This window comes from Siphateles boraxobius, unplaced genomic scaffold (genome assembly GCF_051911475.1).
Source record: "Siphateles boraxobius isolate OS27281-9 unplaced genomic scaffold, OSU_SipBor_1 48, whole genome shotgun sequence".
NCBI lineage: Eukaryota > Metazoa > Chordata > Actinopteri > Cypriniformes > Leuciscidae > Siphateles > Siphateles boraxobius.
Window position 1 is genome coordinate 1322500 of NW_027509119.1, and position 25458 is coordinate 1347957.

The window sequence follows — 25458 nt, forward strand, 5'->3', positions numbered from 1 at the left end:
AATTTTAAGGTAATTTAAAGGTAAATGAAAAAATGACATTGAACAAATAGAATAAATATTATCAAAATAAATTAAAATAAGCTTTCTGGACAAAAAAAAAATACGTATAATTTTGACGGAAAGAGGTTACAAAATGTGAGTGAAGGATGAGGGGTAAAAAAATAGGTCAAAGATAAAACACATTTTCAATTCTTCTTATTGTTGTAGATTGTTTGCTTGCTACGGTGTATGTGTTCTGCGGCACTGCCAATGAACAAGTATTTTCTGTCAGGCAATGCAATTAATTTAACTGATCCTTCGCTAAGTACCATTTAATAATAATAATAATAATAATAATGGCGCTGTTCAATTTTAGTCTGCATGCGAAGAAGAGGGCAGCAAAAAACTGAGAATGAAACATCTACTATATTATGTGCCACATTCACATTTTTATGTCCACACATTTTAAAACTCAAAACAGTGTTGAATAAGAAATCCATATGTTACAAATTACATTTTACGCCATGTGTTCTGTAGTGCAATGATTGGAAAATCCTCAAATCTTTGTTAGTTTTATAAACTTGTCTGAATGATTGACAGTAACCAAGGGGGCGGAGCTTAGAGAAGGGTCAGTTTGCCTTGTAAAAAGAAAGATGTTGTTCTGCCTTCTGAAGAACTTACTTTTCCCCAGCTGTTCTTAGGCACGTATCCAGAGATGTGCTTCATAGAGCAACCAGTGAAGGAAGCCATAAAGACTTTCCGTAAGGAACTAGATGAGGTGACCAAAATCATCAAGAGCCGGAATGAGGGATTAACATTGCCTTATTGTTATTTGTCCCCAGACAAAATCCCCAACAGTGTTGCAATTTAAGAAAATATTTTGCCAGCCCTATATAGTGTTTACGCCAATGTGTGCTTGACATATAAGAGAGAAGAAATACTCTACTTAAAAGATGAAGTATTGTAAAACACAGAGCATTCTGCGTTTTGATGCAATTTATAGAAATTGTTTTATTAACTCTTTTTGTGTTTGACTCTGTTAATGGGAAGTAAGGGATATTACTTTGTTATGTCATCTGTGCATGTTTGTATCTTATCTGAGGGGTGATTGTGGGTCTGGTTCACGCCAGGAAAGCAGAACAGTTTATTTGACTATGCTTTAAAGAGCTAAGCTTGTGTTGTAATCCATTTATTATTGTCTTTCTTTTTTATTCTTTTCTTTAATCAAAAAAACTTGCATATTTATATATCCATATGATGGTATTTATTTACTCATCTTTTGATTCATTTATTCTTTATTGTTCAGATGATCTATTGTTTGTAGTCTATTTTAGATAATCATTTAACTTGGCTTATATTGAGATCTTATATCTATATTGATTTTGCGTTGATTATCTTGTATACAAATGCAAGATGTTTCATGAATTCTGTAAAGGAAATGTTTTGAGTTTGTGAACATCTCTGACAGCACTTCAAATGGTTGTTACTTTTGCATTTGCATTTGCTTCCGCTGAGAGCTCTCATAATAAAGAAAGATTTAATAGAATTAAGTGTAATAAGGGTTTATATTACATTTTATATTGAGATACTGTTTTCTTTGTGATCTTATGCCAACTGTTTTATTTTAATAACTTTTCTGTGAACAAATACAATAATTTAATTTACTGCTGGGTGAGTGGGAGGAAACTTTGGTGTATTTCTTTTTGTAACTTGAATAAAATAACAATGTTCCCTTTCAAGGGAACTCGAGCTGCGTCAAACGCTGTGGGAACGCCCCTGCGTGAGTGCGTCCTGAAGCACATATGGAATCAGTCCAATGGAGAGACGGAACGTCATAGGCGGGTGACGTCATCGACCAGGAAACTATAAAGCACCCCAGAATCTCGACCGCGACAGCTTCTGTGCCTTCAGCAAGCGCTCTGTGTGTGAATCATTGTCCAAGTGTTTTTTTGCCTGTCCTTAGTTTCACTAGGCAGGAGTTTTTTCACAAAAAAACAAATATATATATATATATACATATATATATATATATAATGACGAGCGAACATTCATATAGGAAGTGTGTTCCTCCCTGCACTCACTATCTTACGGGTGGGGATACACACCATGTGTTGTTTGTTTGGGAGTGCAGCATGCCCAGTCAGCTCTCAAGGGGGCTGATTGTGAGCGTTTTCCACTTAGAACGCTCCGCTCCTGCCGATCACTCTTCGAGGAGAGTGATTCGGTTCGCGCTTCCCGCGGCTCGGGTCCCGCTTCTGTTGAGGCAGAGCGGCGGCTTCAGTCGTGGAGGGTTCGCAAATGGATCTGACAGCGGGGTTTGAGACGGGCCCCGCCCTATCTCAACCTTCACCTGTCAGATCCAGAGCCTCAGTTCAGGGTCAGGAAGCACGCTCCGCGTTTTCTTCCGCCCAGGCTGAGGCTCCAGTACTGCAACTTTCCAGTTCCAAGGAGCTGGATGTTGTTAGTATTGAGACTGGAGATACTGAGGACTCGTCACCTCAGTCGCCTGAGAGTGAGGAGCTTATGGAGGTGCCTACTCGTGCTGTATCAAAGCTAAGCATTGAGTGGCCAGATGTGAACATGACCATGCATAAACAATATTCTCTCAAAAATACAAACATGTACACACATGTTGCTCACATATTATGGTAGCCCTGTTTGTGCTAAATAGAGTGTAATGACAACTTTGCCATTAATATGTTTATAAGCAACTGAAAAAAAGCACAAATGTCAGGTCATGTCAAAACATCTCAAGGACCCCAAAAACACCTCAGCTCCCAGAGGTAACTGTTGAGCAGTGTAATGCATTTCTCAATTATATTTCAACTAAAATTGAGAATATTTATAATGCCTCTGCCTGTGAGGATGCTTCTGAGTTTGTTGAGGTGCATTCTCCTAATATCTCTGGTCTCAATTTTCAAGTTTTAGTTCTGTTGATTTTGATTTTATTTCTAAACTTGTTTTGCCATTGAATTCTACTACTTGCATACTTGATCCACTCCCTACGACTCTTTTGAAAAACTGTCTGCCTGTTGTTGTACCCCACAACACTGCTATTGTAAATACTTCACTCAATACAGGGAATGTCTCTTCTGCTCTAAAAATGGCTGCAGTTACGCCAGTTCTTAAAAAGCCTGGGAATGATATCACCGATATGTCAAACCCCTACCCATCTCCAATTTACCTTTCCTGGCAAAAGTGCTTGAGCGTGTGGTTGTTGGCCAACTCCATACTCATCTCTGTACGAATAACCTATTAGAAACTTTCAATCCGGGTTAAGATCTGGACACAGTACAGAGACTGCTCTAATCAGGGTCCTGAATGACCTCTTCATTATAGCCAACTCTGGGGCTTGTGGCATTTTGGTTTTGTTAGATATTAATGCTGCATCCGATACCATATGTAACAGCATATTATTGGACAGATTGCATATGTTGACCGGTCTGTCTGGAACTGTGTTAAACTGATTTAAATCTTACCTCACAGATTGTTCCCAATTTGTCTACCTGGGTTCTAATAGATCTCAGACTGTGCCTCTGTGTCAGGGTGTCCCTCAGGGGTCAGTTTTGGGTCCTGTTTTATTTAGTGTTTATATGCTGCCTCTTGGGCAGATCATTCAGAAGTATGGCCTGAGCTATCACTGTTATGCGGACGACACCCAGATTTATATTAGCTCTCAGCCTGATCTCAATTCTTCCTCTTCAAAACTTTCTGACTGTTTGTTGGAAATTAAAGTGTGAATGAAACTCAACTTTCTAAAACTAAACTGCTCCAAAACTGAAATCTTATTAATTTGGCCCTCCATTTAATGTCAGTAAATGTAAGGATTTTAAAATTTCAGTAGGCAATACCCAATTGTCCCCTTCTGGCCATGTTCGTAACTTAAGCGGGATTTTTGGTGTCCAGCTAACTTTTAATTCACATTTTAAAAACATAATGAAGGTTGCTTTTTTTCCATCTGAGGAACATTGTGCGTAGTAGACCATTTCTATCTGGGCCTGATGCAGAGAGGCTTATCCATGCCTTCATCACGTCAAGGCTTGATTATTGCAACTCTCTCTTTGCTGGTTTACCAGCAAACTCTATTAAGAGGTTGCAAGATATACAGAACTCTGCTGCACATGTTTTGACTCATACATCCTCACGCCATCACATTACACCCTTGCTCCAGCAACTGCATTGGCTTACAGTTCAGCCATGTATTGATTTAAAAATTCTGATTTTAACCTATAAACAGTCCCTCCAGGATTTCATGATTTTTTTATGTAATTTCTGCGATCAAAATGACTGATTTTGTGGTGGTAATTTCCAGAAATTTGTGAAAAAATGTGCGATTTTTATATTTTATAATTAGGACATCACATTTACCATAATAGTATTATGTCAGATGTACAATAGTCATACATGACACAAATCACAAACAAAATGCATAAAGCTTGTTTATTTGGTCTAATCAAATTCTTTTTTTAAAATTGTGCTGTAGCCTTTTGTTGTTGCTTGATTAACATTAACAACAGCAGGTAAATTAGGTTACTGTCACTTTAAGACCTAATACAGTAATGACAAACGTCCCAATCAGTTATTACTGATTGTTTTACGTAAATACTTGCCAAGATGAATATTTCGAAGTAATTGTAGCTATGTGTATTTGTTCAAGCGCTATAAAGAGAATTCAATATTCTAACTAGGCCGACAGGCGGTGACATGCAGTCAATCATTCAGTCAGTCACACACACACACAAACACACACTTGCAGTCAGAGACAGACTGTCACTCAACTGGCTGAAATTATTTCTCTTTCACGGTATACGTACAGCGCTTTTAATAATTCTTTTTAGTAGCCTACCATCGAGCATATCATATTTTGTGTTATGTCATTCAATCATGTTAAACGCGTTAATAAGTTTGCCATACTGCCCAATGAAAACCTGGGCGCTTATGTGAGAGAGCAGGAGAGACGCATTTTCTTTCGCCATGTTTCTGACAGACCGCACACAGACCAGAGTACATGGGTTGGCTCCAGATTACATCTGTGATTTGGTTACTCCATCTATTCCCGCTCACTCTCTCCGTTCTGATGATTTTTTTTTACTTCCATGTTTAATTATTTTGTTCTGTTGATGCTGTAGCGCTTTGAGTCTGAGAAAGGGCATAACAAATAAAATGTATTATTTTTACAAGACAAAAAGAAATGTAGTCAAGATGGGACAGTTATTGGACTTCCACGAAAGAAAAAAAACACTCTTAACTGAATTATACACATGCACACAAAAAAGCAAATGACTCAAAACTTTCAATAAATCAACCCAGGAGAAAAAAATGGCTCCCTAAATAACTGACACATACAATAACAGAAAATAAATAGGGTTCAGTAAAACGAAAAGAAAGAAAATTACACAAATTCGATTAACCATTGCACTTTAAGCCAACACACACAAAACAGATTAACTGAAAATAAAATAAATAAAATAAAAACAAAATCATAACATCCAAGAGAAAAAGCAGTGCTGCCCGGGCCGCTCACGCTACCGCTAAATAGCGCAGCATGCCATGCCCAGCCTATCAAATTAGGTTTGATAGACTCCGATTTAACCGAGAAAAAAAAAAAACACTAATCTAAATACTTCACAAAGTAGATACAAATACTTTTTTAAGAGAGACTTAAAAACAGACAAAGACTCTGTAAATCTAATATCCATTGGTAATAGCATTAGTGCCTTTATCGCAAAAGCTCTATCACCTTTTGTTTTATATTTAGATCTTGGAATAGCCAACAATCCATGATTTGAAGATCCGAGACACCTGACTGTTTCATGGGGTCTAAAAGTTCTGCTAAATACTTAAGTGCCAAACCATGAAACGCTTTATATGTCATTTTATGTCATTTAATCATTTTTTTTTTGCATTTACAGACCACTTGATTCAAATGTGCATGAATGAATACACATAGATGTGTACTTATTTTGTTGGGGTGGTTGGAGTGTTAAATAAAAAAAATGAAGATGATTATGGCTGTCTTTTTTATAAATTCAGTTGTTTAATTTCTTTAGGTTTTGTGTCATTCTAAAAGCTCCACACTACAAAACTACAAACCTGTCAGTGTATTCACTAGGTTGCTTTAGAGGCATTAGGTCCTGTAATAATGCAACAATAATATAACAATGCATTGACATTTACTTTGTACTTTTGATACTCAAGTACTTTTAAAAACAAGTACTTCTGTACTTTTACTTAGGTAAAAATCGGTCTTTACAACTTTTACTTGTAACGGAGTAATATTTGACCAGTAGTATCTGTACTTTTGTCAACGGTCGAGGGTGAACGCCAGATGACCGGCCGCTTCAACCCCCGACTCACGTACCACCGCGAGGAGCCAACACCACAGAGGACACAGAGGCAACCAGCAATTTAGAAGTTAAAGCACAAAATCTTTATTGAATAAAATATGTTAAAACGGTCCCCGGCAGGCCAAGAGGAGGTGAGGATTCAACAATGTCACTGGCTTTCTTCACAGGGCTCAGGCAGACAGAGAGAAGATGAGAATTCAATAGTGTCGCTGGTTTTCTTCACAGGGCCCAGGCAGACAGAGAGAAGATGAGGATTCAACCGTGTCACTGGCTTTCTCCACAGGGCTCAGGCAGACAGAGAGAAGATGAGGATTCAACCGTGTCAGTGGCTTTCTCCACAGGGCTCTCAGGCAGACAGAGAAGATGAGGATTCAATAGTGTCGCTGGCGTTCTTCACATGGCCCAGGTAAGCAGAGAGAGGATGAGGATTCAACAGCGAAGCTGGCTCTATTCACAGGGCTCAGACAAACAGAGAGAGGATGAGGATTCAACTATGTCATTGGCTTGCTTCACAGGGCTCAGGCAGACAGAGAGACGATGAGAATTCAATAGTGTCGCTGGTTTTCTTCACAGGGCCTAGGCAGTCAGAGAGAAGATGAGGATTCAACCGTGTCACTGGCTTTCTCCACAGGGCTCAGGCAGACAGAGAGAAGATGAGGATTCAATAGTGTCGCTGGCGTTCCTCACAGGGCCCAGGTAAGCAGAGAGAGGGTGAGGATTCAACAGCAAAGCTGGCTCTATTCACAGGGCTCAGACAAACAGAGAGAGGATGAGGATTCAACAGCGAAGCTGGCTTTCTTCACAGGGCTCAGGTGAACAGAGAGAAGAGGAAGATTCAACAATGAAGCTGGCTCTTTTCTCAGGACTCAGGCAGACAGAGAGAAAAGGTGAGGATTCAATAGTATAGCTGGCTCTCTTCTCAGAGCTCAGGCAGACAGAGAGCAAAGGTGAGGATCCACAGTATAACTGACTCTACTCACAGGATTCGGATGGACGGAGAGGAGTAAGGAATCAACAGCGAAGCTGGCTCTCTTCCCAGGACTCAGGCAGACAGAGAGAAAAGGTGAGGATTCAACAGTATAACTGGCTCTCTTCACAGGATTCGGATGGACGGAGAGGAGTAAGGAATCAACAGCAAAGCTGGCTCTCAGGACTCAGACAGACAGAGAGAAAAGGTGAGGATTCACAGTATAACTGGTACTCTTCACAGGATTCGGATGGACGGAGAGGAGTAAGGAATCATAAGCGAAGCTGGCTTTCTTCACCGGGCTCAAATGACCAGCGAGATGAGGATTTAACAGTGTCGCTGACTTTCTCCACAGGACTCAGGCAGACAGAGAGAAGAGGTGAGGATTCAATAGTATAACTGGCTCTCTTCTCGGAGCTCAGGCAGACAGAGAGCAAAGGTGAGGATTCACAGTATAACTGACTCTATTCACAGGATTCGGATGGACGGAGAGGAGTAAGGAGTCAACAGCAAAGCTGGCTCTCAGGACTCAGACAGACAGAGAGAAAAGGTGAGGATTCACAGTATAACTGGTTTTTCACAATCCCACGTAGAAATTAAAGAGGAGAAAAGGAGAGTTTCACCACTAGATGGCTTCCTCCATCGGCCTCAATCCGACAAGATGCGGACGATGTCTCCACAGCCAGGACCGCTTCCCCAAAGTCACTGCATTACACTTCCACTCATGTTCCACTGCAACTCACACAAATCCGCGCACGTGATTATATTGATGAACAACACTGCAAAGTCTCGTTACTCACAAACTAGGGCGTAGACAGGGGATCTAGTCCACTGCACATCACTACAATCTCGTTGACTTCTTCCGATGAGCGTGGGACGTTCAAACTTCCTCCAAAAAGACAATTTTACACATTATGAAGTCTCATCACATCCTCCAACAGATTTCTCATATCACAATCCAAACATCGACAGCACTTATCTTCTTATCACATCCTCCAAAAGATGTCTCTTATCACAATCCAAACATCAACAGCACTTATCTCTCATCCACCACGGTTCTCCTCTCCACATCCAGATTCGCCCGAACCCCCGCAGCTTTCCTTTTCCCTTTCTTCTCGACGCTGAGTTGAAGATGAGATGCCCTTTTATCCTTCCCGAATGACAACATGTCCCAATCGCCATCATGTTCGCGCTCTCCCGCACCTGTTTCGAATCTTTCACTAATAATTCTCCATCTCTCCCCGGTGCTTCCGGGTTGGTGTCTTCCGGGTCCCACACCGGAAATCCTTCCCGTCCGACACCCGACCGTGATTAAGGTTCCGCCTAACTTTGTCACCCCGGTGACATTTTCACTCAAGTAAGGAAGTTGTGTACTTTGTCCACATCTGATTATTTTTAAAAATCTTATATTGGCTTGTATGTGTTGTCTGATGGTGGGCTATAGGCCTGCTGTGCGCTGACACCAAAATGTTCTCTCTTCCATATCCTGGTGTGCCGTCACCTCTGCCACATTTGTAATGTAGGTCAACCTGTGCGATTATGGTGCATTTCGTAAGGGTTAGAATGCTGTTTTTTTTAATCCTGGTGCGCCGTCGCCAGACGCTCATTGTGTGTCGGTGTGTGCGCCTAACGCAGTTTGTAGGAGCGAATAAGCTGTTTTTGTACTTTAAAGCTGTAACGTTACTGTTGACACAATGTTTTCTGACTGTACCCTATTCAAATCCTGGTGCGCAGTCACCAGAGTGACCAGACCAATAGTGTGTGTGTGTGTGTGTGTGTGTGTGTGTGTGTGTGTGTGTGTGTGTGTGTGTGTGTGTGTGTGTGTGTGTTTGTGTGTGTGTGTGTGTGTGTGTGTGTGTGTGTGTGTGTGTGTGTGTGTGTGTGTGTGTGTGGCTGTCTGTGCCCATTTTGAAGGATTGACTACTGCTTGTCGGTTCGCTGACAACGCGCCGCCTCCCTCTCTTACTGTGTCCCCCACAAAACATTTGTTTGTTGTATAAGTCATAAGATATATGTGTCCATTAATTTGATTATTAGATTTGATTGTGCATTAGCCCCACATATGACTGACTTTGCTGTATGCAGGCAGTGATGTGATGATGCCTGATATGAACTTGGGTTGCTACATTAACTGAATGAATATATGAACATATGCCACATTGATAGGTCACAGCCTACCCATGACAAGATTTCACCGCACGTTACTGGTTTTAGGATAGCTACCATCATGGTGACAAGTGGTGCATGCACCTCAATTTGAGAACAAATAAAACATGTACATTGCAGTAAGTGCTACTGAATAACATACTATTGTTAACATGATAATAAATTAGTATATTAGCAAACTAGCTTGTTAAACCTAGCTAAGTTCATACTAATACAACTGTTCACATTGAGATTACATGAAAGTTTCAAGTTAAATGTATGAATTAATGTACTCAAACGTTTCAAGGTAAGAACCATTCAAACGTATAAGTACATATTAAAAATTGCCAGTTCTGCTTACTTGAACTTTTAATTTCTTAACTGAGGCAACTGATTGCCTTAATTTTTTTGAGTTTTGCTAACTTATTTAGATATACAGTGCTGTATTAGTAAGTGTTGCTGAATCACTCCACAGTTAATGCTCCACTCTTCTCCACAATGGTAACCCACTGTAATTTAAATGGTTCTAATAATTCCAATGTAATTGAACAATAAACACAATTACACTCTATCATATCTACCCCTTTTCTAATTGTTTTAAAACACATAAAATAACACTTTTCAACATTTATTCTCTCTTAATTCAGCCATATGCAAAGCATGCCGGGAACTAACAACTACCGCTCAGTTTCAGTTCATGAAGCACAAATCATTCATGTTATCCAACACAAACGGATTAAGGCAAGGCAAGGCAAGGCAAGTTTATTTATATAGCACATTTCATACACAATGGTAATTCAAAGTGCTTTACATAGAAGAAATTAAAATAATCAAAAGAAATCAGAATAATTAAAACAGTTTAGAATAAAAGATAAAATACAGAAATCAGAATAATTAAAACATAAAATAAAATACAGTGCAAACAGTCGGACGAACAGTGGCACAGTGCTCATTCAGTAAATGCACAGTTAAACAGAAGTGTTTTGAGTCTGGATTTGAATGTGACTACTGTAGGAGCACATCTGATCTCTTCTGGAAGCTGGTTCCAGCTGCGGCTGGCATAGTAGCTAAAAGCAGACTCGCCATGCTTAGAGTGAACCCTTGGTATTTCTAGCCGATGTGATCCTAATGATCTGAGTGATCTGTTGGGTTTATATTCAGTGAGCATATCTGCAATGTATTGAGGTCCTAGGCCATTGAATGATTTATATACCAGTAATAATACTTTAAAATCAATCCTAAATGTAACTGGCAGCCAGTGTAAAGACCTGAGGACTGGTGTGATGTGTTCATATTTTCTGGTTCTGCTCAGAATCCTAGCAGCAGCGTTCTGTATGAGCTGTAACTGTCTTATGGTCTTTTTGGGAAGGCCAGTGAGAAGTCCATTACAATAATCCACCCTACTGGTGATGAAAGCATGCACAAGTTTTTCTAAGTCTTGACTGGAAACAAAGCATCTAATTCTTGCAATATTTTTCAGGTGATAATATGCTGATTTAGTTATTGCTTTGACATGACTACTGAAACTAAGATCTGACTCCAGAGACACACCCAGATTCCTGACTTGATTTTTAGTTGTTTGACCCCTAGACTGAAGGTATGCGTTCACCTTGAGAACTTCATCTTTGTTTCCAAACGCAATGACTTCAGTTTTGTCTTTGTTTAACTGAAGAAAGTTTTGGCACATCCAATTGTTTACTTCATCAATGCATTGGCAAAGGGAGTCAATGGGGCTGTAATCGTTAGGCGATAGGGCTAAGTAGAGCTGTGTGTCGTCTGCATAGCTATGGTAAGCGATTTGGTTCTTTCTCATTATTTGGCTCATTGGGAGCATGTACAGGTTGAATAGGAGTGGCGCAAGAATTGAGCCTTGAGGGACTCCGCATGTCATGGATGTCCACTCAGACTTATGGTCTCCTATACTCACATAATAACCTCTGCCTCCTAAGTATGACCTGAACCATTTTAGGACTATCCCAGAAAGCCCGACCCAGTTTTCCAGCCTGTCAAGAAGTATTTTGTGATCGACAGTGTCAAATGCAGCACTGAGGTCGAGTAGTACCAGCACTGATAATTTGCCTGTATCAGTATTTAAGCGAATATCATTTATTATCTTTATGAGCGCGGTCTCTGTACTGTGGTGCGGTCGGAAACCAGATTGAAAATGGTCAAAGTATCCATTCGAGCTTAAGAATTTGTTCAGCTGATTGAAGACAACTTTTTCAATGATCTTGCCTATGAAAGGAAGATTTGAGATCGGTCTATAGTTGTTTAATATGGTCTTATCCAGATTGCTCTTTTTCAGGAGGGGCTTGACAACTGCAGTTTTCAGGGAGGTCGGAAAACTCCCAGAGAGAAGTGAGGCATTTACCACTTCTAGGAGATCTGCTTCTAAGCTGTGTAACACATTTTTGAAAAAAGATGTGGGAAGTGCATCAAGGGCGCAGGTTGATGTTTTTAGTTGCTGTACGGTTTCTTCCAAAATTTTGCCATCAATTTCTTCGAAATCAGACATAGTGGCTACTTTCTCGTCCTGTTGTCTGATCTGCCTGACCCCAGCGCAACTCAAGGATGAGCTGATCACCTTTCTGATATTATTGATTTTCTCAGAGAAGAAAGAAGCAAACTCACTGCACTTTCTCACTGAGAGCATTTCACTGGGAATCTGGCTTGGGGGGTTTGTCAGTCTCTCTACAGTAGCAAAAAGAGTGCGCGTGTTGTTTATATTGCTGTTTATAATATTCGAGAAAAAAGTCTGTCTAGCTTTGCTTAGTTCCTTATTGAAAGCATGGATGCTGTCTTTGTAGATGTTATAATGGACTACAAGTTTTGTCTTCCGCCACATGCGCTCTGCTTTTCTGCATTGTCTTTTCATATTTTGCACTGCTGTTGAGTTTCTCCAAGGTGCTTTTTGTCTGCCACTCTTCTTCCTGACTTTCACAGGAGCAATATCATCAATTACACTCTTAACTTTTGAGTTAAAAGAATCAAGGAGAAAATCAACAGAGTCAGCAGATATGCTTGGTGTTAAAGATATAGCCTTCATAAATAGTACACTAGTGTTCTCATTTAAGCATCTCTTCTTGACAGACACAGATCTAGCTTCAATGGCAGGAGAGATCAATATATCAAAGAAAATACAAAAATGATCAGACAGTGCTACATCCTTAATAACAATTGATGAAATGTTTAGACCCTTACTGATAAGTAAATCTAGAGTGTGTCCACGATTATGTGTGGCTCCATGTACATGCTGAGTCAGATCAAAAGTTTTTAAAACAGTTTTGATTTCTTTTGCCATATTGTTTTCTGCATTATCTATGTGAATGTTAAAATCTCCAGCAATGGCAAAGCAGTCAAACTCTGAGGAAATAGAACTTAACAGTTCTGTTAAGTTCTCAGCAAAAGCTGGAGAGTATTTAGGAGGCCTGTAAACAATGATAAGTAAAATGCGTGGAGCACCTTTTAACACAATACCCAGATATTCGAAAGACGGGTAATTCCCAAATGATATTTGCTTACATTGATAGACATCTTTATAAAGAGCAGCTAAACCTCCGCCTCTTCTGACAGCTCTGCAGACACTCATAAAAGTAAAGTTAGGAGGGGCTGTTTCATTGAGGACTGTTGCACTGCAACTTTCTTCTAGCCAAGTTTCATTTAGCAACATGAAATCCAGGTTGTATGTGGTTATTAAGTCATTGACTAAAAGTGATTTATTTTTAAGTGAGCGGATGTTTAAAAGTGCTAACTTAACAGTCTTACTTTTTGTCCCCACAGCAATCTTGGTATGTCGTGTAATAGGCACCAGATTAGATGGGTTTGCTGTACGGCTTTTGAAGGCCTTAGACTTTCTATCATGTAATTGAACAGCAATAGAAAAAGATACAGGCACACTGGGTTCCCGCTTGTTCTGTAAACATTTGAGAAAGTTATTGTTATCATAGCGGGGACCCGACACATATCACTGAGAGCTGGTATCAGTTGTTTTTGGTTCACCTCGAGCCGCCGGAGGAGGGTGTGGGCCCTGGCGCTGTGGCAGAGGCCGAAGAGCTCTCACAGGAGGAGGGGGAGGGCGAGCTGGGCCCGTAGGCTTTGGTGGTTGTGGGGCCTGGCGTTTTTTGGTTGGTATCTGGGGGCTCGCAGCAAAAGAGTGGGATAGTCTAGTTCCAGCATGCACCAGTTGTTCCATTTTCTCTGAGAAGCACAGAAGTGGAGATGCTGGAGAGAGTGATAATGTTTCCAGTGAGAGTGATTTTTGCTCTGGTGTTATTGGAGGCTGTAATATGCTGTCCTGGTTTCCCTGGCTGTTTTCCAGAAAGTCGTCCTTGGGTGCTGTATATTGGAGCAGTGCTGGTATGTCACAGTCTGTCTGTGGTGAGCTCTGTGGGCAGGGCTCAGCTGAGATTGTGTCCGTGAGCAGAGGTTGTTGTGGCTGAGTGGTGTTATCACTGTCCTTGTGTGATGTGTCAACCGCATGTCCATTCAGGGGCTGAAGTGAAATCCTGTGGTCATTCATACTGTATCCAGGTGTGTGTGTGCCATTCAGGTTGAGTGGATTGGCACACATTGCAGAAGGATGACGGAGGGAGAAGTAGATATTGTCCTTTAGCACTCTTGAACCAAGTTTGTTTGGGTGGTGGCCATTCTGTTGAAACAGTTGCCTCTGACTCCAGAAAAGATTGAAGTTGTCAATAAAGTTCACTCCTTTTATATTGCAGGTTTTTTGCAGCCATGTATTAAGCCCAAGCAACCGTGAAAACCTGTTTGTTCCTCTTGCTGGGAGTGGTCCACTGATGAATGTTTGAACTTTCAGTCTTTTAAGTGTTTCAAAAAGTTCATTGAAATCCTTTTTAATAAGTTCCGACTGCTCTTTATGAATATCATTCTTCCCCACATGAATGATGAGTCGATTTGCAGTCTTATGTTTCATCAGAATGTTCTGAAGTTCCCTGTTTACATCAGATGTTGTTGCTTGTGGAAGGCAGCACGTTGTTGTATCCCTGCTATTAATGTTTCTGATTACGGAGTCGCCCACTATCAGAGTCCTGGGCCCGGCTGCGCTCTGAGCTGAGTGCCGCTGTCTGCTCGACCTTGAGCCCCAGTTAGCATCAGTGTTAGCTACTGGCTGATTCTGTCTGTGTGTGATCACATTCATCAAATTTGGGGATTCCTCATTCATTAATACTTCAAATCTGTTCTCAAGATGTATAGGCGGTGGTAGGAGACCAGTGTTTGCAGTCCTTGTCAGAGCCGTATCTGGGGTAGAGGATGCTACTGCAGTAATATGTGATGCTCGTGACAATCTGATGTCTCGAGTGCCTTTGGGTCTCGCACCCTGTTTGTGCCATCGATTAGTAAAACGATCGGCTTGTTTCTCTACACTCAGTATGGCCTGTCGAGAAGCACTAGATTCATGGGACTCACCGGCTGTATGCTGAGGACGTCCATGACGAAGCTCTGTTGTGTGTTCCGTCTGGTTTGGTGGTCCCGCAATTAACTTTGTTTCAAGAATTGCAATCCTTTGTAAAAGTCTGTGGCAGTTGGAGCAGCAAGTAGATTCCAGAGGAGGCATTTTCTTATCCTTATGAATGTAGGCAGTTTTGTTTTCTCTTCCCCGGAATGTAAGCTTTCAGTGGGAGGCTGGTTGAATAAAATAATTCTGCTTTTTTTTGTAGTAATCCAAACGTTTGAGCACTGTGCTGATTTGCTGAAGTTAAAATTAGGTGATAAAAGGAGATAAAATATAGAAATATAAAAGCGATAGAGCAAAGCGCGGAGCAGTAAGCGAGAGCGTCCGAACAGTAGCTGAGCAGGAAGTAGATTAAGTAAACTTAAATTTTAAATATATTTACGCAGATTGTATACAATCAAATTAAGTTTGGACAAAATGTGTAGCAATTGTGTTGCTTAAGCTCATTTTATTGAAGCAATTTGAACAAGCAGCAAAAATCATATTTTTCTGTTTTTCATTTTTTTCCTATAGGAAGCTGAGTCCCAGGAACATTGGCCCCTTTACCATCATCCGTGGGGTCAATCTACCCACTTACGAGCTCCAATTACCAGCACACTACAGGATTCACCCCACATTTCATGTATCATGAACATTTCAATAATAGGAATGATTATGTATTGATGTTAAAAGAAACCAATATTTTCATAATTTGTCCCTCAAGATATTGACATTCTTTACTAACACATAGCTGCTGCCTGAACCCAAACAAACAGATGAACTAGACGAACTAACTAGCACTATGAGCTCCATTCTCTCTAGAACATTGGATATTGTTGCACCCATTAGATTAAAAAAGGTCAGAGTAAAAAGTATAGCACCATGGTACAATAATACTACGTATGTTTTAAAGAGAGAAACCCGTAATTTAGAGCGTAAATGGAAAAAAACAAATTTAGAGGTCTTTAGAATCGCGTGGAAAGACAGTATGTCACGTTATAAAAAGGCCCTTAAAACGGCCAGGGCGGAGCACCTCAGCAAATTAATAGAAAACAACCGAAATAATCCAAGGTTTTTATTTAATACCGTGGCTAGACTAACAAATAAACAAACGTCGTCTGACCAAAATACCTCGTTACAGTTTAGTAGTAATGATTTCATGAACTTCTTCACCGAGAAAATTGAAAGCATCAGAATCAAAATCGTGAACGTTCGATCTCTTTTCGCGCCTTATAATTCAACCGCAATTATCACCCCGCAAGAACAATTACAATGCTTTACAACCATAGAACAAAAAGAGTTAAATAAACTTATCACTTCATCTAAAACAACAACATGTTTATTAGATCCTATACCAACTGAACTACTGAAAGAAGTGTTACCTATAGTGGAAGAGCCTCTTCTCAATATTATTAACTCATCTTTAGGTCATGTTCCAAGAACGTTCAAGCTGGCAGTTATAAAACTTCTTATTAAGAAACCACAATTAGATCCAAATAACCTAGCAAATTATAGACCCATTTCAAATCTTCCATTTATGTCAAAAATATTAGAAAAAGTTGTGTCCGCTCAACTCGGCTCTTTCTTGCAAGAAAACGACATCTATGAAAAGTTTCAGTCTGGATTCAGGCCACATCATAGCACTGAAACTGCGCTTGTTAGAATCACAAATGATTTACTTTTAGCTTCGGACCAAGGCTGTATCTCAGGACTAGTTTTACTTGATCTTAGTGCTGCGTTCGATACTATAGATCACACAATACTCTTAGATCGACTACAAAATTACACTGGTGTTCAAGGACAAGCATTAAGCTGGTTCAGGTCATACTTATCTGACCGCTACCATTTCGTCTACTTAAATGGAGAAAAATCGATTATAACTTCGGCAAACTATGGAGTGCCGCAGGGATCTGTGTTAGGCCCTTTATTATTCTCAATATATATGCTGCCACTTGGTAATATTCTAAGGAAACATGGAATTAGTTTACATTGTTATGCTGATGACACTCAAATATATATTTCATCACGGCCAGATGAATACGCTAAATTATCCAAATTGACAGATTGTGTTAATGATATAAAAGATTGGATGACGCGTAATTTTCTTTTATTAAATCCAGACAAGACAGAGGTAATACTTATCGGTTCTAAAAACCGTCCACAAAACCCTTCACAGCACAACTTTTACATAGTAGGATGCCCTGTTACTTTATCCGCTACAGTAAAAGACCTGGGTGTTATACTAGACCGCAACTTGTCTTTTGAAAAGCATATTTCATATGTTACAAAAACAGCCTTTTTCCACCTTAGAAACATTGCTAAGCTACGTAATATGCTATCAGTCTCTGATGCAGAAAAGTTAGTTCATGCATTCATGACCTCGAGACTAGATTACTGTAATGCTTTATTAGCTGGTTGTCCTGCATCTTCAATAAACAAGCTACAGTTAGTCCAAAATGCAGCCGCTAGAGTTCTTACTAGATCAAGAAAATATGATCATATAACACTGATTTTATCATCACTTCATTGGTTACCTATACAGTTCCGTATTAAATACAAGGTATTGCTTTTGACTTATAAAGCTCTAAATGGTTTAGCTCCAGTCTATTTAACGGATCTTCTATCGCCTTACAATCCATCGCTCTCTTTAAGATCACTAGATTCGAGGCTTCTGGTCATTCCTAGGATATCCAGATCCACCAAAGGAGGCAGGGCATTTTCACATTTAGCTCCGAAGCTCTGGAATAGCCTTCCTGATATTGTTCGTAGCTCAGACTCTCTCCCCCAGTTTAAAACTAGACTGAAGACGCATCTATTTAGCCAGGCATTCGTATACATTTTTTATCTTACAGTTACTGTAAATTCGGCCTCTAGTTCATAAACGCCAGAGGAGAACTGGCCCCCGACTGAGCCTGGGTTCTCCCAAGGTTTTTTTTTCTCCATTGGGTCATCTGATGGGGTGTTAGGATATCATTAGGTCACTGGATGGAGTTTTTTTCGGTTCCTTGCCACTGTTAGCATTGGCTTGCTCAGTTGGGGATATTCAAATTAATTAACCAATCATACCATTGATCAGCTCTACCAAACTAGGATGTCTTTTTTTCCAGTAATAAACAAACATTGTTAAGTTGTTTTGATTGATACTGTGAAGCAGCTTTGATACAATCTGTATTGTGAAAAGCGCTATATAAATATATTTGACTTGACTTGACTTGACATAGGTTACATCTTATACATCTTATATATATATATATATATATATATATATATATATATATATATATATATATATATATATATATATATAAAATATTTTATATATTCTTCCAGAGAATGCACTCAAGTGCCCTGCAGATTACATCAAGGAAAAGGATATCAGTTTCAGATTATGATGGTGGTGGTGAATCCAGTTCCATCACAAACTCCCCATGTGTTCTTCCTGTAAAACAAGCTAAACTTGATATAGCAGCCATCTCCACTGATTTGTGACTTCATAACTTAAAATATGCACCCATACTCATGTTTCCTTCCGCAAGCTTATACAGGGAGTTAGTTGAGGGAAAACCCCTATGTGCAGAAAAAGCATGAAAGAATCACTGCTTGAAAACTTCAGGGCATTGAAACTGTGTCCTACAGCAGATCAATGGACTTCTTATCATAGATGTTATCTGACCTGTCAAGGGACAGAACAGGAAACACTGTAGAGGAAATCAGCTGCCTTAGAAGAGTCAGAGGATGTCACACCTGTGCAGGAAAAATAAGTGAGATTCTCGCTGAATCCAGTGTAAGGTCTGTGCCACAGTTACAGAAAATGGTAGGAATTTTGTTAAAGCCTTCCAAGAATTTGGACATATGCAGAAGGACACACACGGATGATGTGCAGTTTGCAGATATTACTGCGGTTCCTCAGGAAAATGTCCAACAAGAGCTTAACTTTTTCTTGCCGCCACATCATCGATCATCGCCACATCATCGACACACTAAATCTCATTGCCACACACTGTTAAAAAAATCCATTAAATTAATGATAATAAAAAACAGCAGCTGTGGTTGCCAGAAATGTACCTTACAAAAATATATAAACCACATTCGGTAGCAACATACAGTAGCCACATTTTTAGGTTTTACGGACTTAATTTCATTTTACATTAAAACCTTATTTCATTATCTGTTAATTATCTGTTAATATCATAAAGTTAATTTACAAATCTATTGAGATATTAATATCTGTATCATACCAATTTAATTCACTCACAACAACCAATCACAGAGCTGCACAGAGTTCCCACGCAAACACTTAACACCATCATGGTAACACACATGAAATTTAAACAATGCAATAAACATTAATTTAACAACATTAATTGTAACATAAAACCCTAATGTACATAACTGATTAGAAAAAAAAATATGAAGAAACAGTTATTTCAACAAAAATACATCAAATGTGAAGTGTCACGTAGGGAATTGTGGGAATGTCAATTTACGTTTTTTCACTGTAAATTATATAATGATTTGTTCTTTTTCACTTCCATAAACTGTAAATTTAATGTTATTTTACTATAAAATTACATTAAACGTACGATTAGATCTATCACAGTTATTAGCCGTATAAAATACAGAAACTTAACCAATTAACAGTCTTTTACCATTAAAATCATGATCATTCTTTACGGTGTAGTGAGTCTCACTGAAGCCCAACAAATTGAAGTGTGTGACCGTCTAAGTGTGGCCAAACTGGACCCTCAAGAGACTGCATTTCTCAAGGAGTACACAGCAGTTCTGAAACCTCTCCTATGCAATTAATCTCCTCCAGGGGGGGAAATTACTGTTTTCTTGGCTTTATAATTCAGACCATTCTTAGCTGACTGAAAAGACTCTCAGGTACTGCTCTCGGACAAACATAATCGATTGTCAAGTCGATTGATACTCGGTTCAGAGAGGTACTGGCCTCCCATGGTGCTAGATAAATGCTAATATAAATGATAGATGATATATAAAAGATAAATGATATATAAATGCCTCATTCATTCATTCATTCATTCATTCAAGAATGGAAGCATCTACCAAACCGAAGTTTCGGCTGTTGTGGATTCCTGCTGATGAGAGGGAATGTATATAAGAAGGATAACTGTCATGATCCCGGTGTTCTCTTCTGTCTCTGTCTCCCTCTTGTGTTCTTTTTGTTTTCTGTATCCATTCTCACACGCGCTCCCTTCATACACACACACCTCGCTTAGACACACCCACTTACTATCACGCTCATTCATTCTCCACCAGCTGATTGCCATCAGCCTTTCCATTACTCTTTCTCCACCTGTTATCACTTTCTTCCTAATTAGCTTTCCTACTTCTAGTTCTCTTTTTCCCCTTCTCTCTGCCAGATTATTGACTATGTTAACGCGTGTTTCAGAGCTTACCTGTTCGCATCTTGTCTTGTCTTGTCCTGTCCTGGTGACGTATGTTTGCAACCTGTGCCCTGCCAGTGCTGGAAATTACTGAAGTCTTTCTCTACCCAGCTTCTCTGTATCTGAGGGTGACAGACGGACCACGAGCCCTGATTTGTGTTTCTGCTGCGGGACGCTGAGTATCATTGTGGGATCACTCCTCAGTTTGATTCGACTACAAGAGACTTTCTGTTCTTCTGATTATCTGCTACGAGAGACTTTCTGTTTTTGCTACCCTACTTAGCTTGCATTATTTTCATTAAAGGAACTGTTGTCTCGCAGATTGCATTTGGGTCCTTTTTCCTGAACGTGTCCGTGACAGAATAATCTGGCCAAGGGATGGACCCAGCAACTGACCATTCCGTTCAGTCTGCGGTGGAATTTCAAGGAGCCATGCTGGGCCGCCAACAGAACGAGCTGACCACTACCCGTCGAGCAGTCGAATCCTTGGCGAGTCAACTGTCGGATCTCTCAGAGCAGATGCACCATCTACGCTCGGAACCTCCTCTGCGCCTCTCTGGTACCCAAGAACCCAGAATTAATAATCCACCCTGCTACTCTGGCGACCCTTCAGAGTGCCGCTCGTTCCTTACTCAATGCGAGGTGGTTTTCACTTTACAGCCACTCACCTACTCGCTGGACCGCACTCGTATCGCCTACGTTGTTTCTCTTCTCACCGGGAGGGCGCGAGAGTGGGGAACGGCGGTCTGGAATGCCGACTCTGATTGCACCAGCTGTTACTCTACATTTAAGGAGGAGATGACTCGAGTGTTTGACCGGTCTTCACATGGTGTCGAGGCTTCTCGTTTGCTCTCATCTCTCCGTCAGGGTAAACGGTCAGTCCCGGACTTTTCAATTGAATTCCGCACGCTCGCTACAACATGTGGATGGAATGAGCCAGCGCTTGTTGCTCGGTTTATTGAGAGTCTCAACACAGATATTAAGGACGAGATTCTGTCCCGGGAGGTGCCGACCCATCTTGACTCTCTTATTGACCAAGCTATCCGCATAGACAGACGTTTCGAGCTTCGGCGCCGAGCACGCGGCATGGATAGGGCTCTGCTCTCCTCACCCCCCGTTTCTTATACCCCTCCTATTAATCCGGTTCCCGAGCCAATGCAGTTGGGGGGAATTCGGATCACTGCTGCTGAACGTGAGCGACGCATCTTAAACCGACTTTGCCTTTACTGTGGATCTGCCGGTCACTTTGCTACCACATGCAAAGTAAAGGCCAACGCTCGTCAGTAAGGAGAGGGCTTCTGGCGAGCGCTACTGCTTGTGTCCCTCCGCCAAGTTCACGCACTTCTTTCCCTGCCACTCTCCAATGGTCCGGCTCTTCTGTAACCTGTCAGGCCCTTATCGACTCGGGAGCGGAGGCCAGTTTTTTAGACGAGACTTGGGCTCTTGAACAGGGCATTCCTTTAGTTGATTTGAATGACAGTACTCCTGTTTTTGCCCTTGATGGTAGCGAGCTTGAAAGAGTCAGCCGTACTACCATTCCGGTGAGTCTCACGCTTTCTGGCAATTACAGGGAGACTATTACCTTTTTTATTTTTCATTCGCCCTACACTCCCATTGTTTTGGGCCATCCCTGGCTCGTTGAACACAGTCCACATATTGATTGGGGCAAGGGGTCCATTCTCTCGTGGAGATTGTCTTGTCATGTTAAGTGTTTAGTGTCTGCTGTTCCCCCTGTCTCTTCTGTTTCTGTGTTTCAGGAGGATCCTGGTGATCTGTCGGGGGTTCTGGAGGAGTATCTCGATTTGCGGGCGGTTTGTAGTCGATCACGTGCCGCTTCTCTTCCTCCCCATCGCCCGTACGACTGTTGTATCGACCTCCAACCTGGCACGACTCCGCCGCGGGGCAGGCTGTATTCATTGTCCGCGCCCGAGCGCGAAGCCATGGAGAAATATCTCTCAGAGTCCCTCGCTGCAGGTACAATTGTTTCGTCGTCCTATCCCGCGGGCGCAGGTTTCTTTTTTGTAAAGAAGAAAGACGGCTCTTTGCGCCCTTGTATAGATTATCGTGGGCTAAATGACATAACGGTCAAGAACCGTTACCCTCTTCCCCTTATGTCATCAGCTTTCGAGATCCTTCAGGGGGCAAAGATTTTCACTAAACTGGATCTGCGGAACGCGTATCATTTGGTGCGTATACGAGAGGGAGATGAATGGAAGACCGCGTTTAACACCCCCCTCGGGCACTTTGAATATAAGGTTTTACCGTTCGGCCTCGTCAATGCCCCTTCAGTCTTTCAAGCCCTAGTAAATGATGTTTTGAGAGACATGTTGAATGTCTTTGTTTTTGTCTATCTAGATGACATATAAATTTTCTCCCCATCTCTCCAGGTTCACGTTCAACACGTACGTCGTGTACTCCAACGTTGTTTTGAGAATCGCCTTTTCGTTAAGGCCGAGAAATGTACCTTTCATGCCAAGTCGGTCACGTTTTTAGGGTCCGTCATTTCTGCTGACGGAGTCAGCATGGACCTCGCTAAGGTTCAGGCTGTCACCGATTGGCCGGTTCCCGCCTCACGAGTCGCTTTACAGCGCTTTTTGGGTTTTGGGAATTTTTATCGGAGGTTTATCCGCAACTTTAGTCAGGTCGCCGCTCCTCTCACCGCTCTCACGTCTGTCAAGTCCCGTTTTGAATGGTCGCACTCAGCCCAGTCCGCTTTCGATCGTTTAAAGACCTTGTTTACGTCTGCTCCTATTCTAGTTACTCCCGATCCCTCCAGACAATTCATCGTGGAGGTCGACGCGTCAGAGGTGGGCGTTGGGGCCATTCTGTCGCAACGGTCATCTTCTGATGATAAGGTTCACCCGTGCGCTTTCTACTCTCACCGTCTTTCTCTTCCCGAGCGAAATTATGACGTCGGTAATCGAGAACTTCTGGCCATTCGTTTAGCCTTGGGGGAGTGGCGTCATTGGCTCGAGGGCTCTCCTGTCCCATTCGTGGTCTGGACCGATCATAAAAACCTCGAGTACATACGGTCTGCTAAACGACTTAACGCTCGCCAGGCTCGTTGGTCCCTGTTTTTTGATCGCTTTGATTTTTCTATTTCGTATCGCCCTGGTTCCAAGAACCTTAACCCCGACGCTCTCTCGCGTCAGTTCGATTCCCCCGTGGGAACTCCTGTGAGAAAGGAGATTCTTCCTCAAGGCTGCATCGTTGGTTCTTCCATCTGGGGAATCGAACGCTTGGTTAAACGGGCTTTATCTCGGGTCGTCACTCCTCGCCAATGTCCGCGAGACCTACTCTTTGTTCCTGTCCCCACTCGCTTGGCTGTCATGCAATGGGGTCACTCCTCCAAGTTGTTCGCCCATCCTGGAGTTAGGGGAACAATTGCTGTCATCCGTCAGAGATTCTGGTGGCCTACCCGCGAGCGCGATATCCGTCGATTTGTGGCCGCCTGTTCTATCTGTGCCCAGACTAAGTCTAGTAATTTGCCACCGGCTGGTCTGCTTAGACCCCTGTCTATTCCATCTCGCCCGTGGTCACATATCGAGCTCGACTTCATTACCGGACTACCGGAGTCCAAAGGCAACACTGTAATCCTCACTGTAGTTGATCGCTTTTCTAAAGCCGCTCACTTCATTCCTCTTCCCAAACTCCCATCCGCTAAGGAGACCGCTCAAGCCGTCGTTAGTCATGTTTCCAAGCTTCACGGACTTCCCTCGGATGTCGTGTCTGATCGCGGACCTCAGTTTGCGTCGTTATTTTGGAAGGAGTTTTGCCGTCAGATCGGTGCGTCACCCAGTCTATCTTCTGGTTTTCACCCACAGACCAACGGTCAGGCCGAACGAACTAATCAGATTGTTGGTCGTATTCGCCGCAGTCTCGCATTTCGTAATCCTTCCTCGTGGGCTGATCAACTTCCGTGGGCCGAATATGCCTATAATTCTTCTCCGTCCTCCGCCACCGGCTTATCTCCGTTTCACGGTTGTCTTGGGTACCAGCCACCTCTGTTTCCTTCTCAGGAGGCGGAGACTAATGTTCCGTCTGTCGCGGCGTTTATTCGGCGTTGTAAAAGAACCTGGAGAGGGGTGAGGTCTGCTCTATGCCATACTCGTTCTCTCACTCGCCGTGCCGCTAATCGTCATCGTATTAAGAGTCCGAGATACATCTGCGGTCAAAGGGTTTGGCTTTCCTCTCGCAATCTTCCTTTACGATTCGCGTCCCGCAAGTCGGCCCCTAAATTTATTGGGCCATATTCTATCTCTAAGATAATCAGTCCTGTCGCGGTTAGACTTAGATTGCCTCCTAACCTCCGGCGCGTCCATCCAGTGTTTCATGTTTCGTGCGTCAAGCCCGTCGTCCGCCCCCCACCTCGCCAGGCTTCCCCTCCTGCTCAGGTGGAGGAAGGTCCTGTATATCGCGTACGTAAGTTACTTGATGTCCGTCCGCGAGGTCGTGGTCACCAGTACCTTGTCGACTGGGAGGGATACGGGCCGGAGGAGAGAAGCTGGATTCCTTCACGGAACGTCTTGGACCGCTCGCTTATCGAGGACTTCTACCGCACTCGCCAGCCTCTACCCTCGGGAGCGCCAGGGGGCGCTCGTTGATGAGGGGGTACTGTCATGATCCCGGTGTTCTCTTCTGTCTCTGTCTCCCTCTTGTGTTCTTTTTGTTTTCTGTATCCATTCTCACACGCGCTCCCTTCATACACACACACCTCGCTTAGACACACCCACTTACTATCACGCTCATTCATTCTCCACCAGCTGATTGCCATCAGCCTTTCCATTACTCTTTCTCCACCTGTTATCACTTTCTTCCTAATTAGCTTTCCTACTTCTAGTTCTCTTTTTCCCCTTCTCTCTGCCAGATTATTGACTATGTTAACGCGTGTTTCAGAGCTTACCTGTTCGCATCTTGTCTTGTCTTGTCCTGTCCTGGTGACGTATGTTTGCAACCTGTGCCCTGCCAGTGCTGGAAATTACTGAAGTCTTTCTCTACCCAGCTTCTCTGTATCTGAGGGCGACAGACGGACCACGAGCCCTGATTTGTGTTTCTGCTGCGGGACGCTGAGTATCATTGTGGGATCACTCCTCAGTTTGATTCGACTACAAGAGACTTTCTGTTCTTCTGATTATCTGCTACGAGAGACTTTCTGTTTTT

The 25458-nt window shown here is 42.0% G+C and overlaps 1 protein-coding gene across 1 annotated transcript in view; it reads left to right on the forward strand.

The window, feature by feature from the left end:
* The window catches only part of LOC143710594 (polyunsaturated fatty acid 5-lipoxygenase-like), a 214527-nt gene that overhangs the window by 165691 nt on the left and 23378 nt on the right, over positions 1-25458 (forward strand). The window lies entirely within an intron of this gene.